General features: G+C 40.6%; 1 long non-coding RNA gene across 1 annotated transcript; it reads right to left on the bottom strand.

Annotated features, from left to right (window-relative positions):
- Positions 1–335: 335 nt before the first annotated feature.
- Positions 336–2,319, bottom strand: LOC136505219 (uncharacterized). Its single transcript, XR_010771139.1, has 3 exons — positions 2,262–2,319; positions 641–702; positions 336–440 (listed from the first exon to the last, which is right to left on the bottom strand). It is a non-coding gene; the product is annotated as an uncharacterized lncRNA (long non-coding RNA).
- Positions 2,320–16,018: the final 13,699 nt, after the last annotated feature.

Below are 16,018 nucleotides of genomic sequence, written 5' to 3'. Positions count from 1 at the left end.
GGCCTCCATCACCAATCCATGTAGCTCTAGGCGGTGTGAACTCACTTGCTCTGGCGACGAAGGAGATGAACTCGGAGACACATGCCTACTGGTAACTTCATTGTGGTAAAAAAAAAACTAAAATACTACATAGCTACATGATTAATATTTTAAAAAGGGCAACGTCCTTGTGGCAAAAAAAACTACAACAATGGCAATGGAGATTATTAACTCAATAATGAGAGTCGAGGACCGATTTGCACACGTGCAATCATATGCATATTATTGAAATCCCATTTTTATTTTTATCCATGCAAATTGCTAATATTCAAAACAGAAACAAATATGTAAGCTTCATTAGGCACCTCCTTCCTGGTCAAATGCACCTTCGATTTTTTTTTCTAGCTCACTGGCCGTAGAGAACAGAGAACCGAAGTGTAAGTGAAAACTCGCAAGTCAACCTGTAATGTTAATAGAGAGACTGAAACTATTGAGTTACCTGGGAAACAAATGGGTTGTAGAGAGACTTAGTAATTCAAAGATGATCGAAATTTCAGGAATTTATGACGAGAGAAGTAGCTACATTGTATACAAACTTAGTGCACCAGAGAAATAATAACAAAATATAAACTTAGTGCACCAGATAAATCCAGACAATGACCTTTCGAAGCTTGTTGCACTGCATAGCGAAGTCAAAAAATCTTAAAGTGAGATCGTCTCAACCTGTACCAAATATAAATTCCATATCAGTTAACTGCAAAGGAAAATAATCACCAGAATACATGGAGAAATAAAGTGTGGCTGATTTCTTAATGGTGAGGAATAGATTATCAAAATTGCGTGTCAGTAGCACGAGAGACTTTTCCTTCGAATTATATACAAATCTCACCCAAACATTTAGTGAGCAAACAGCATGAGGACCCTGGAGCCTACTAAGCATGATAGTTTGCTGAAGAGATCTTCCAAGATATATGCAGAACTTTCAAAATTTAAACACACAAAGTTGCTCATGGTAGAATGAAACTATAAGGCATAGAAGTTGTTCATGGTAGAATCTAGCCATTCACAAAAACTCAGAGAAGCGATGTCAATACAAAAGTGCAAGTCCAAATCTGTTCACTAAAAATGCTCACTGAAAATATACTTTTATTAGGCATTTTATGGTAGTGAACTAAAGACACTGCAATTCTCACTCTTTCCACAAATTTACAATACCAACTTGCTTCAGTCATTCAATCTTCCACATAATAGGTAGGAATGACGCCTTATGTCGTTTACGCGGATGAGCCCCGCACTGTCTAAAGCGCATCATGCTAGGAAGCAAACTGACAAGTTCAGTACCAAGTTTCAGTCTATGTTTTGTATTATGGAACTCTAAACAGCTCTACACTCTTTAGCTGAATGTTGAAATTAGAAAAGCTAACATGAGCTACAAGGGTCATGTATATAATTGACGTGAAGTTTAAAGGTTAAGATGATACAATGAAACTGATATAACTGAAACCTGAACATCTATCTATGCCAGGCAAAATCACTTAAAGTTACATGCCAAAGAGAATGTGTTTTATAGGCAATCCAAAGTTGTATATATTCCTAACAATTGCATAGGGCAAAGAAACCTAAGCACTGACAACTAATGCTCATGATTTTTTTAATGTATACAGTTTCAAAAGGATAACTCCACCTTCCTCTCTCAGAGCAAACTGCATACATGTATTTTTATTATCAGTTTTGATTGTACATAATGCCTCTTGTAGAGCATATTTATCAAAGTATTTTTATACAACTAATGCATTAGATCTATCACACATGAGATCAATCACGAATAAAAAATCAGCTATAGCCTTCATAGGACTGAAAATGATACATTGTGTCATTAAATGTGAAACTTTAACCGAAGCTTTATTCATAAAAGGTGCGTGGCATTCATTAATTGATAAACAATTCTCAGATAATCACATAAGAATTCTCAGATAATGGCACAAGAACTTAAGAGGATAAGAAGACCTGCATATGTAATCTGCACTATGAAGTAACATCGGCGAAAAGGATGAAATTGCCACAACTGTGTATGGAGGAATATCATATCTTTGAATTTCTGACATACTTATTTGAACATGTGTGTTTCTGAATTCATGCCTAAACAAAAAACATTTAAACAAGACACATCTGCATACCCTTGGAAAGAATGCAATCGACCAATCCAATAATCCAAAAAAATCAATAGCAGGGCAGATAAATCTTGGAGAACCTGCAGGACAGAGAGGAGGATGGAGAGCTACCTGGAGATGTGGTTCGGGGGCTTACAGGCCAAGAACTCATGCAAAGGAGGCTCCATCGTTGGCGATGCTTCTGCAGCGTCATCAAGAACCCTAAGCGCCGCTTCCGCTTCACGACCGACCTCGAGAAGCATAGCGAGATGGAGGCCACGAAGCACGCACCATGTGCGTCCTCCACTACCGCTGCTAAGTTCCACCGGGATCCACAACAAGGAAGGCCGTGGGATTTGGACCTGGGCTAGGAGCGATGGGGATGGTGTTGCAGCGGTGACACGGGGTGCAGGGACGGGGAGCGGCGGCGTGTGTGGCCATAGGGAGCGGGGATGGATAGCGACGGCGTACGCAGCCGTAGGGAGCGGGGATGGTGAGCGGTGATGTACGTGGGCGAGTGAGCGACCGCGGGGATGGGGAGCAGCTGCGTACGTGGCCGCAGGGAGCGGGGACAGGGAGCTCAGGGATGGTCGCAGGGACGGGTGAAAGGTCCTTGTTTGGTTTTGGTAATTGAGTGACAACTTAGGTGGACTAATTGTGTTTATGTGAGATACACAGGTGATTAGTCCACAGGTACATGTGTGTGAGCAACATATGCCATGAAGGTGAAAATGGCTTGGAGATGTTGCAAAGCTCACACATGTGATGATGAAGGAGGTTAAATGCACATGAGACATGACATTGAGTCATGTGATCAAGGTGGAGAAGATCAAGACAAGACTTGGCTTGATGGACCGGTTGCAAGCGTGAAGGGCAAGTCGAAGGCTTTGGAGTGATGGACCACGTGGCGGTGAAGCTTGAGCAAGACTTGGCGCCGATGGACGATGGCAACGGTGAAGAGCAAGTAGAGTCAAGATCGATGAACCAATATGATCATGTGATGATATGAAGTGGATTATATCATTGTTGATCGTGTTGGTGCATGTGTTGCATCAACATTGGAGGAGATGGAATGGAATGCGCAAGGCAAAGGTATAACCTAGGGCATTTCATTTCACCGGTCATAGGTGTGTAGAGAAGTTTATGACCGGGTTTAGGATAGATGGCCGTACTATCAAGAGGGGCAAACTTGTTTGCATATCGGTCATCTAGTGCCACTCGAGTGATCTAACTTTGCATTGTCGCTAGGATCGAGTGGCGTGGCAAGTTGAGTGGCTAACATCATTTAGAAAATGATTGTGAAAATGCTAACACACATACACATGGTGGTGTACACTTGGGGGTGTTGGCACATTTACAAAGAAGGTGGTGTTTGCAGGGGTGAGATGGGTTTGGGTCCCTCTCTCCCTCCCGCTGAGCTTGCGAGGCGGGATTCGGTGCTTTCGAGAAAATGGAATGTCTATTTTCTATTACGCCGGATGCAAATTCTGGTGGTTAGCACACTTGAGCAAGGGTGAAGAGAATGGAGAAGATGCTGGCATCGGTCAACTGACCGGACGCTGGATCTGAATGCACCAGACGCTAGCAGGCTGCGTCCAGTCGCGCTGACGTGGAGTGTAGCAGAAGCTGGAGTGTGACCGGACGCTGGCTGTGTCCGATCGCGTTCGACCGGACGCGTCCGGTCATGCTTGGGAGCTTACTGGAAACGATCGGACGCTGAGGGTCCAGCGTCCGGTCAGTTGAAGCTGGAGCGTCCGGTCAGGTCAAATGACCGTTGGAACCAGGACACGTGGTCGTCTGCAAGCGATCGGACGCTGAGGTCCAGCGTCCGGTCAACACGACCGGAGCGTCCGGTCGGCCCGACCGTTGCCCAGTGAAGGGGGTAACGGCTAGTTTAGCCCTTGGGGCTATAAATAGAAGTGGCCCTCGGCCATGGCTGGTGCTGAGCACCTCAAGGGACTTAGTGTCCATGCTTGTGAGTGCTTGGAAGCCCTCCATCACACATATACTTGATAGTGATCATTCGACTGTGTGAGTGAGCAATTCTAGTACGATTGCATCGTGAAGTTGCATCGAGTGGCACTAGGTGATCGAGTTGCAAGCCGGTGGTGCTTGTTACTCTTAGAGGTTGCCACCTCCTAGACGGCTTGGTGGTGGTCTCTGTCGAAGCGCGCAAGAAGCTTGTGCGGCGCTCCGGAGAAGTGCTTGTGAGGGGCATTGTACTCGCCCCGTGGGAGTCGCGAAGAGCAACTTTAGTAAAGCGTGTCATTGAGCTACCCTCACTCAAGGGGTAGGTTCTTGCGGCGCCCGACGTGCGGGCTTAGCGGGTGATGCTAATTAGCCGCCGAACCACCAAGTGAGCGGTCGACACAACGGGGACTAGCGTGTTGGCAAACACGTGAACCTCGGGAGAAAAATCATCGTGTCAACCTTGTTCTTCCCATTGGTTTGCATCCCCATTACACAAGCTTGCAATTACTTTTATACATATTAAGCTTGTGTAGTTGCTCTTGTAATTAGATAGCTTGTGTAGCTTGCTAATTACCTTCTTGCTTGTGTAGCATAGAAGTAGCTCCCTTGCGTGGCTAATTTGGTTTTAGTAACCTTGTTAGTCACATTGCTTAGTTTGTGTAACTAAGTATTTGCGCTCTCTAATTAGGCATTGGTTGCCTTATTATTGAGCATTGCTAGTGAGCTTAGTTAGCTTTGTGCTTTTGCTTACTAGCATGTGTAGGAGCTCCCTTGTTGTTTAAAGTACTAGTGGCATATGTTTGTGTGACCTTGCTCCTAGAATTGTTTAGGAGAGCTCTAGCTAGCCTGGCACCTTAGTTGCATAATTAGTATCTTTGCAAGGTGCTAGTGAACATATATAGAGGGGTATAGTCTTGGCTAGACCGATTGTTTTAATTCCGCATTTATATCGGTTAGCTGACGCGATTAAGTTTTAGAAAAGACTATTCACCCCCCCTCTAGTCGCCATCTCGACCCTTCAACGGGGAGCTCAGGGAGTGGATGCGGGCGCATGGATGGGGTTGGCGTGTGCGGCGGCATGATTGATGGATGGTCGCAGCGCATGATTGGGGGAACGTAGGAAGATGGTCGCAACACGTGATTGGCGGAGCGGAAGGGACGAGCGATGGAGTGAGCGATTTTTCATCTGCTAGTGAACGATTGGTCTGTAAATTTTTTAGTTGTAGAGAAGAGAAGAGAATGGAAAAACCAATCTAAAAGAATGTTTTATGTTTCACAAAGATAAACTCTTAGAACCATTTAGTTACCTCTATGCCCCGGTGAGAAGTGGTTCTCATGGCAGTTTTCATCTTTTTTAGTTTAACAAAATATGGTAAATAGGTGATAAGGTTTTTCAAACCATAAAAAATGTCTCTAAGCTACTAAAAAACAAAAAAAATGCTATAGATAGATTGAGACATGAAACCCAAATTTCACATTTAGAGCTTGTGAAAGTATCTCTAAAATATTCCAAAAATTAGATTTAGATCTAGGAAAATGGGGAAGATATCTAGAAAAATTAGGAAAATTTTAAAACATTTGAATCAATGTCTAACTATGTTTTGAAAACTTTCCACAATAAAAATATAAGATGCTGTCATCATGAATACATTAAACATTAAATTTATGTTGTATTCTTGCTACTTTCTTCGTTTTGAAATATAAGGGATCTAAGTTTGTCCTAAGTCAAATTGTGTTAACTTTGATCAAAATTATACAAAAGAAAATTAATATTTATGTTTTTGATGTTGTAAATATTAATACCCTTCTCTATAAATTTGGTCAAACTTTGCATAGTTTGATTTACGACAAACTTAAACCCCTTACATTTGAGGACAGACGGTGCAGTTGCATCTCATTTTTAAAAAGTTTTAAAACACATTTGGACATCGATTATAATGTTTTTGTGAATTTTTAGACCTTTTGGTTTCTTACAGCTAAATATAATTTTTAGAATATTTTAGAGATATTTTCATGATTTATAAATATTTTATTTTGTTTTCGTGTCTCAATATGCCTGTTGGATTTTTTTCCCCGAAAATTTTATATGCTTCAAAATATTTGTCGTGGTTTAAAAGCATTATCAGCTATTTACTAGATTTTTTATTTTTTTTTAAAAAAGGATGAAACATTCTGAAGACCACTTCTAACCCAGTAACCACGGTAGAGAGGTAATCCAAACTGTTTTGGAAGTTGATGGGTTAAGATGTGCCGCGTTAGCGTTGAACGAGGAAAATTAAACCATGGTATGTCAGCAATCAGTTGAAGAGACATTGATTCACTTGTTCTTTGGATGCCCCTTTGCAAGGGACTGCTGGAGCCTATTGAACTTGACAGTGCAAGCGCAGGGGAGCCTAGCAGACATCTTGGAAAGTTTTAAATTATAGATGATCTCTCCTTTCTTCATGAACTCAATAATCCTTATGGGATGGACAATTTGGACTGCTAGGAATGATCTCATCTTCAAAGGGCTGCAACCAAGTTTTCAGTCTAGTTTGAATACTTTCCAAAAAGAAATTCGTTTGCTCATTTTCAGGGCAAAGCAAAGCTCTCTTCACTCCTTTGAATCATGGTGCCTGAGTCTGTTGTAATTGCAGTTCTCTTCCTTATTTTCTTTATTTCTTTCTTTGTTTCTTGAACCCTGTTGTAACTTGCAGACCTACGGACCTGTTCTTTTACTTTTATTAAAAATCTCTGTAGAAGCTACGGCTCCTCCAGTTTCCTCAAAAAAAAAAAAAACCATGGTGATGTTCACAGAGAAAAAAAAATTCAGATGGTCCATTGCTGTGCATAGCCTGGCCCAATTCACAAACTGCACAAGGCCCATACGAATAAGTGAATAACGTTCCGAAAAGTGTCCGCCAGGTGCATATGTATTCAACGCAAATTGATTTAACTAAAATAAACATCTGTACATATGTGTTTTTTTTTTTGGGAATCTGTACATATGTATTTAGACACAAATAAACTATTCATTTGCTAATTACTAACGGTACAAACCAACATTGCACCTTATTGCTCTTTACGTCTTGGAAATGTCTCTCCCCATCTTTTTTTTAGAAAAAGGAAGTTTTATTTTGATATCTGCATTAGCACTCAACAAAGTTCAAGTTTCTGCTGGCATAAAAACAAGCTCTCAAAAATCTTGCAAGAAATAACAATAAACTATGCAAAAATCATATTCGAAAACGGTCACCTATATTTGACAAAGATCTCTATTGTTGCTATCTCAAGGATACGACTTAGAAATCCTCCGGTCCCAGTTCCGATTCGAACGGGACCGGAGGCGCCTGCCGATAATTCCCGCGCGAGCCTGCCGATGGTTCTCGCGCGATTCCCATAAACGCAGAAGTGGTCCAACGACTGAGGTATCGGCCCATGGACACAACGCTAGCGACAGCGACGTACGGTTCGTCGGTTTCCCGCACGTACTGCTTCTCTCGATAGGCTGGTAGTTGAAGTCTTTTTTTTCCTTCTTCTTATTTTTTCCTTTCCTTTTCTTTTCTTTTCTTATCTTTTTTCTTTCTCTTTTTTCTTTTCATCCTTCATTTTTATTTTTATTTCTTTTATGTTTTATGTGATTTTTATTGTTTTTTTTTCTTTTTTCCATATATTTGTATGTTTCTTTTAATTTTTTCTTTTCTTTTCTTTCCTTTCCTTTTCTTATTATTTATTTACTTCTTTTCTCCAATTTATTTTTTATTTTTTGTTTCATGTTATTTTTTATTATTATTTTCATTTTTTTTACTTTGTATGTTTCCCGCACGTATGTTTCTTTTCTTCTCTCGATATAGGCTGGTAGTTGGCATCTTTTTTTTTCTTTTGCTTATTTTTCTTCTTAACTACTACTAGGCTGACATTGTTTTTTCTTTTTGATTTCTTATATTCCTTTTTGCTTTTTATTTTTTTTAATTTTTATTCTATGTTATTTTACTCTAATTAATTATTTTATTTTTCATGCATATATTTATTTCTTATTTTTCTATATATTTATCATTTGTTATTCATGTGTTATGTGCATTTTCTCTTCTTTGCTATTCTTTTCATTTTTATATTATTATCTTTTTTACTATAGTTAATTATATTATTTATTTTATTTTACTTTTTTTTATTTTACTCATTTTTGTATTTCTTTCCTCTTTTGTCTTTATGTTTTCTATATATTTTTTTATTTTTTATTTTTCTGTTTTACCTTACTTAATTATTTTTTATGTTTAGTTCTCTTATTTTCTATATTCCATGAGATGTTATGTTCATATAGTACAGATGTGATGCTCTATGATGGATGTGATGTTCTATGATGTTTTTTTATGATATTCACGTGGTATGTAATGTCATGTTTTAAATGTTTTTTGTGATGTTCATGTAGTATACATGTGATGTTCTGTGACTTTTTTGTGATGTTCACGTATTATAAATTTGATATTCTATCATGTCTTTTTTATATTCACGTGGTATAAATACGATGTTCTATGATGTATTTTGTGATATTCGCATAGTATACATGTGATGTTATGTAGTATATAATGATTTTCTATGATGTATTCTGTGATGTTCATGTAGTACACATGTGTTGTTCTATTTTGTTTTTTATGATATTCTATGGTATTTTTAGTGATGTTCGCTTAGTATACATGTGATATTCTATAGTATATTTTAGGATGTTTTGAAAAGTACCCATGTGATATTCTTTTAATTTTTTCTATTTTTATTTTTTTTTCTTATGCTTTGATCTAGATTTCATTATTTTTTTATTTATGTTATGTATATTATAAATGAACCTAAACTAAGAACATTCTTTTTAAAAAGACGGAACATCATTTTTTAAACTAGAACATCGTCTCTGCTCGATAAAGGAAAAATGTTCTATCTTCATAAGACAAATGTTCATTAAAAATATCTAAATATATTCATGTTGTGTCTTGTTTTAAAGGATTTATTGCAAGAAATCTGATGGTGTAATCGAAATTTAATTTGGATGTTTGGTTTAGCGGTTATGATTTTTTTAGTTCGTTCAAGGTCATTTGCATGTGTGAACTCAGATGTGACGTAGTTGAGGTGGGCCTCTGCGCGATTGGCCAGCATCCGTCCGCGCGCTTTCCTCTGCAAAATTTTTGGCATGCTGCGCCGGTACGGTCCGATTATTCGGACCCTAGCAGCTCCTAGATACGACTTGCCCACTTTAATGTTGGTCAATCGTGGTCTTTTTATAAGATGGACAAGAAGCGTGTTCAATGAGTAGCCCTAAAAATAACCTGTAAATAAGAAGATAGTATATTTTTGTCAAAAACCAAGTCATTTTGGTTTAATAAATAAACCAAACGATTGCACTTGCTCATACAAAAACTTGAGAGGGTAAGTTGTGATCTACTTGCTGAAGCCAAGGACCAAAAAATCAATAGAGCTTGTTAGTTGACGTAACCCAAATGCAATTTGAAACACCAAACAAAGTGTACTACATGGCCATTGGAAAAAAGATGTTGAATAATTTTATTTGTGTTGCACAAATAACAACTCTCATCACCTCTCTAATTACGCTTTACAAGGTTATCTTTAGTTAAAATTATGCCCTTTAGAAAGAACCAAATGATCTTAATTTTGTGAGGTAACTTCAACTTCCAGACTTCTTTGCTTAGAGGCATTGCAATTTGGTTCACTAAGTTTTTACACATTGATTGAACTGAGAAAGATCCCTACTTGTTGAGATTTCACTTCATTGAATCTTATTGTTCATTAAGTTGCACAAACTCTATTCTTGATACCAATTCATTCCACTTACCTAGCTCATCATCAACTTGTGTCCTACATTTGTACACCTTCAGCAAGTGACGCTCACTCATCCTATAGATCCACCCACCCCCACTTGCATCATTGCCCACCCCACTGCTCCATGCCCTCCCCTATGCCTAATCATAGGAGTTGCCCACCACTTTGTTGTCGGCCTTGTCCACTATCCTTAGCTGATAGCGCCCCTTCGCTAGCCACGCCGCTCACCACCCACCCCTTATTTGTCCTCATCTGTTTGTGATTAGGGAAGATCAGGAAACAACCAATAAGGGGTGGGTGGTGAGCGGCATGAATAGTCATGGAGAGGCAGACTTCTCGTCTCCATTGCTGACTCCTCTCACCAGATGTCTTTTGCCATTGATCTCGTCATCACCGCCACCACTACCGAGTCGGCCGCTGTCGCTGGGGGGCCTTCTTCTAACAAGTATGAATGCAGCTTGTATTACAAGTCAATACTTATAGTCATAGAGGTATTTATGTTGGTTAATAGCATGAGGCAGTATGAATAGTCAGTAGATATCCGTGCTGACGTGCACATTTTTTTAAATTTTGAGGGCTGATGAGCATAGATGAACAGGTAAGTATCAAAGTTTTTCTTTTTTTCAAGTAAAAGATGAATTCTATTATCATAGTGTTTTCCTGCCACATTATTAAGCCCAACGGATCCAAGAAGTCAGGCCTAAGTTTGGGCAATTCAGCAGTTGGGCCTCTAGTTCACATGTTCTATTGGGAGTTCGGTTGAACTTCCACCTTAGGTGGTGCTACTTTCACTTCATCTCGGTCTTCTTTGAAAACTTATAGTACTTCACCAGCTCGTGAATATCCTTCGCTAACTTAAGTAATGTCGTTGCTAGAGCGATGTAATTCTTCTTGCTGATTAATGCCTTTACCTTCATAAGAATACCTATCTTGTCCTTGAATAACGAGTATAATGATCACCAAACATGCCATGAACAGATGTAGAGATCCCTTTTGCTGTCACTGGTCTTGTTGATATCTGCACTAGAGTTAGCCCGGACTAGCAGTGTCAGTAAATGGCGTGATTGGAACTCCCTAAAATCTGGTCGGTTGATAGGTTAGAGAAATAAGTTGAAAGGCTAGAGAAATAAACCCTAGCCAAGAACAAAAACTGAAGGACTAAGAACCGCGACCAGAGGGGAGGTGAATGGGAGCCTATTTTTTCTTTTAGAAAACTTAAGCTGTTGTTGCGGTTGTTGCTAAGGTTGCTGTGAGAAGGTTGCTGTGAGTGCGAGAAGGTTGTTGGGAATGTTGCAGCTAGAAGATTGCAGTGAGTGCGAGAAGGTTGTTGCTCGGAAAGTTGCTGCTAGAAGGTTGCGGCTAGAAGGTTGGGAAGGTTGCTAGGAAGGTTGAAGGTTGCTGGGAAGGTTGCTGAGAGAAGGTTGTAGTGAGTGCGAGAAGGTTGCTAGTAAGGTTGCAGCGAGTGCGAAGGGTGACTGATGCACTGTTCAGAGGTTGCAAACTCAGCATGAGAACGACAGCGCACGAGATACAAATTTGATCGATTCTTGGCCAAATCAACTCCAACTTCCATGAAATTTAAACTAGATGGTCACAACAGATTGGGAGGCTATCTCTAAAAGATAAATAGGGAGGCTATCTCTAAGAGATCAATGTCTAAGACTTAGCCAAACATCGGGAATTTCAAATCTCACGAAGAACATAGTTTTTCTCTCCAAAGCGAAAATCGGTTTAAATCTTTGTGCTCATGAGGATTCAAGGCAATTAATTCAGAGAGTAGTGTCACCACATATGTAATAGAACCGACCAAATTATAAGAACATAAGTACAAAAACAATCACCGAAGTGATCAAATTCCTGTACTTAAGCTCCCATAATCCCGGTAGTCCAGAAATCACGAAGGATTTCAAACAACTCCCGACATACAAACCAAGACCGTAGTGGTTCAACACAACACATCATTCGTTACAACATTTCACAAGTGGCATCCGAATTACATCCATCAGAGTTCAAATAAAATATTACAAACCAAGTTCAAATTTGCGGAAGCAACGTAGTTTAGTACATAACTTCATAGTTTCAAATATATTGCCAGATCTTAGTCATGTCCCACCAAAAGCATCTTCAGGTACGAGAACTAGGAGAGACCATACCCAACGGTCTAGTCTTCATCCCTAGCCGGGAGAAGGCAATACTTGCAGCAACCAAAGTAGAACTGGTCATCTACAACAGGTGGGAAATAAACCCTGAGTACGAGAAGGTACTCAACTAGACTTACTCATCAAAACCAGAAATAAAGGACACCAAGGGTCATGCAAGGCTTATGAGGTGGGCTAGCTTGACACAGTTGCAAAAAAGAGCTTATGAATATAGTGACCAATTTAAACTTAGCATCAAGTTTATCATCATTTACCTGTCTACTAGATTAGCACCTGTACTAGAGCACTCACTTATTAGGAGCAACTAATATTAACCATAGCAGGTATAGTAAGGCTGTCATCATCATACCATCATTCCTGAACCATTATGTTATTTAGTGTATCTACTTTAGAGATAAGCCCGTCAAGTTCTCACTAACCGGTGAGAGACGGCGACTCGAATCGAATTACAACTCAGCTGAGGGGGTATTCCTAACTCTCGCCCTGGCATACTTTGCAAGAGTAGCCGTGGGTCACCTTTGGTACAACTTAGGAACCAAATTCACGGGTTCGATCAGTGCCAGCACTCTCAGGGATTACCCTTCTGCTAGGACGATCAGGACTTTTAAATCACCTACCCTTGGACTCATGCCTATGGCTCCCTTCTGAGGTGTACTTTATACTTATCGACTCCTGGCCTGAGTTGAGCTACTCGGCTTCGTGGTCGGTCTCCAGACCCGGCCAACTAAGAGAGAGGCGTGCGTTCAACATGAACAGGAAAGGCTCTAAGATTCGGTCCTTAAGCGACACAGACAGAGTCACTACAAACCGGCAAGCCTCCACCCGGTCTTCAATTCAAATTAAGACATGTTCTTTTTCACGATAGCAAATATAGCCAACCGTGCCATATGTATATCCCTATAGCTCATAGGTGACAGGAAATCACCTGACTTCTATCGCATTTAAGCAGGGCTAAGCACTACACGAGCCTGAGCTACATAGGATTTAGGGTATCAATATCTGGACAAGGATTGGATAACCAATGCAGTAAGTGTTTGCATCCAACACCTAAACTTAATGCAACAATATATATATGTAACAATAATACTTTAATTGCATTTCAGAAATTAAGAGGCTTAATATGCTCCGGGGCATGCCTTTCACAAAGGTGCACGGATGGTGATCCGGGCACTCAACGGCGACCTCGTCTGGCACTTCTCCTAAGGGCTGCACCTCCTGAACCTTCGGTGTTGGCTGCTGCTGCTCCCCGCTCGGTTCCTCGAATTCCAGCAGTGTCACTCCTTTCGGTACACCTATTGCATGCAGATGCACAAGATAAATATCATGGATGCGTAAGGAATGACATGATGCTCATGATGAATAGATAACAGTAAGTATTTAACGAAAACATCACTGGACACTCGTTTACCGATTAAGAATAGCTCTATTCAAATCACTTTAAAACATGTATCTAACTTAACTCGAAGAACAAGATCAACTTACCTAACTTGCATAACCTAAGATAAAGATGCTCATCTTCAGTTAAAGGCCTAACACCTAGGAACATTACCACAAGCTTAGGAATAGTAAAGGCATACTTAAATCAAAAGTTAAGGTTTCATATGCAAACGAGCAGTTCCTTAATTCAATCACAACAAGAGTTCTACAAATTCAAATGACTTACAAGAGGACATTCTGGAAAGCTTATAAAATTCTCCACAAATCATTGATAAACATCAAAGCATGATTCTTATGTTAACCAAATCGAATTCAAGTAAACATAGAATCTGTCCAGAAATGACAGGTTTACTAAATTAAATATTTAGTGATGATGCAAAAGCATAATTGGACCAAACCAAGTTTACCAACTTGTTGTGCATACCAGAGGAACATCATAAAGTATAGTGCCAACTTCTAAATAAATTATTTAATGTCCTTTTCTAATTTATTTAGTTAATTTGATGATTAAAGCAACATATAGTAAAACTACACAGAAAAATCTACAAAAATTACAGTAGCTACCTCATGCTTCACACAGACTACCATAAAAATTTCAAAGCAATTGGACAAGCAAAACTTGCTGTATGAAAAATAATAGATGGCAGGTCTATTTCTAGCATAATTAGAAAACCCTATTGAAAAGTGTCAAGCAATAGATTTCACATTTTTCCTAGTATCATTCTAGCATAAGAATAGCACTCACCAAATTTTACCTTTACTGCATCTATAGAAAAATTATGAAAATTCACACAAGATCCATCCATGCAAAGAAGAGAATTACATAACTCCTACATATAGTGTACAAAGTGTATGAAAATTTAACTACAAGCTATTCATGATATGAGCAGTACACCATAAAAATTTCATGCCATTTGGAGCTACACAGAAAAAGATATAATTACCCCTATTTCCCACATGATTAAAAGAGATAATTAGCAACTCCATTTTTCATAACAGAACATGGCATAATTTATATTTTTAATATAAACTAGACATTACTAGGAACTCAACAAAATTAGAACCATATCATTTGGATCTACCAACCAAGAGATATACATTTTTGAATCTGTACCCAAATCTATGAAAAATAATAAAACAAAACAAATTTGGAAACCCTAACCAACTACTGGGCCGACCCAGAAAACTACTGCGGCCCGCGACGCGCGCGCCCGCACATGCCAGCACGGCCCAGAAACATAGCGCGACCCACTCACGCGCGTGGCCCGTGGTCGGCTCCCGCCCGCGCGCGGCTGCTGACAAGCAAGCCCCGTAAGTCAGAGAGAAACAGGGGAGGGAAGAAGAGCAACGGCGGTAGCTCGCCGCCGGTGGTAGCTCCGATGAGGCCACGGGTACTAGCGTGTTCACCTCACCTGTGCGCACCTAGGGGTACCATTAATTGCAGCAATTGCGGTGGCTAGGGGGAATGGCGGCGGCCATGGTGGCACACGGCCGCGAGTTGGCCAGCTCTGGCGAGCCGACGGCATCACGGCCCTAATGGTCTACCCCACGAGCATCAGCATCACTAACTAGACCTAAAGCAAGGGAAAGAAGGGGCAGTAAGAGGCTCGAGCGGCACAGCCATGTGCGAGCTCGGCCGGCGGCGGACATGGCGACCCGGTGGAGCCGTCTTCATGGTGAGCCCTACCTGAGGCGAGGATGAGGTTTCGGTGAGGTCGAGGATGTGGAGGGGCTCACGGTGGTGCTATGGTTCAAGGGAATCGGACAATGATGCTCGGTGAGGGTGATTTGGCTTGGCGGCGGTCACGGTCTTCCCGGTCACCGCGCTCGCGTGGAAGAAGACAGCAGAGAGGGAAATGGCGAGAGGAAGAGGGAGTGAGCGAGGCGTTGGCTTGGCTTTCACCTGGGAGCACGGGCGCATGACGTGGAGGTGCTAGCTGGGCATGCACGCCACGTGGTGGCCGGTCTCTGAACTGGTCAGCCATGATGTTCACTGAACGTTTTCTAAAATGAACTGAATCGGGGTCCGGTGGCACGACTGACAGCGCCATTTCATCGCCTCATAGCTCGTAATCTAGCCCGAGTTAGCGGTAGGTGGTAACAGCAAATTTGTATAGCTACAGTAGTACTACAACATTGTCAATTGGGGCTTGGACTAATTTGGTCTGGATTGGGAGATACAAGGTCTCAAAGAGGGGCTAATGAAACTGTAAGTCAGGACTTGACTGAAAAAATTTTCTAAGTCTGAAATCAGCAGGGAAACCTGACTTGTGGGCCCTGTTTGAGCATGTTCTAGCCATTTTCATGAGATGGTCATATTGAGACTTTTGTACCTTGAGAAATTGGCTACAACTTTGGTAAGGGGTGCACATCCATGCAAGGTCTCTAGATTGGACTTTTTAATCAGTCAAATAGAGTCACTCTATAGGTCATCCTAAAGTCAAACCTCCACCTAGAGGGCAATTTAGTCATTTTGGTCCACACGAACAATGTCCCATCAATTACCCTAAGTGTAGT

This window comes from Miscanthus floridulus, chromosome 14 (genome assembly GCF_019320115.1).
Source record: "Miscanthus floridulus cultivar M001 chromosome 14, ASM1932011v1, whole genome shotgun sequence".
NCBI classification, from domain to species: Eukaryota; Viridiplantae; Streptophyta; class Magnoliopsida; order Poales; family Poaceae; genus Miscanthus; species Miscanthus floridulus.
The sequence above is the reverse complement of the archived record's forward strand: the minus strand, read 5'-3'. Positions and strand labels throughout refer to the sequence as shown.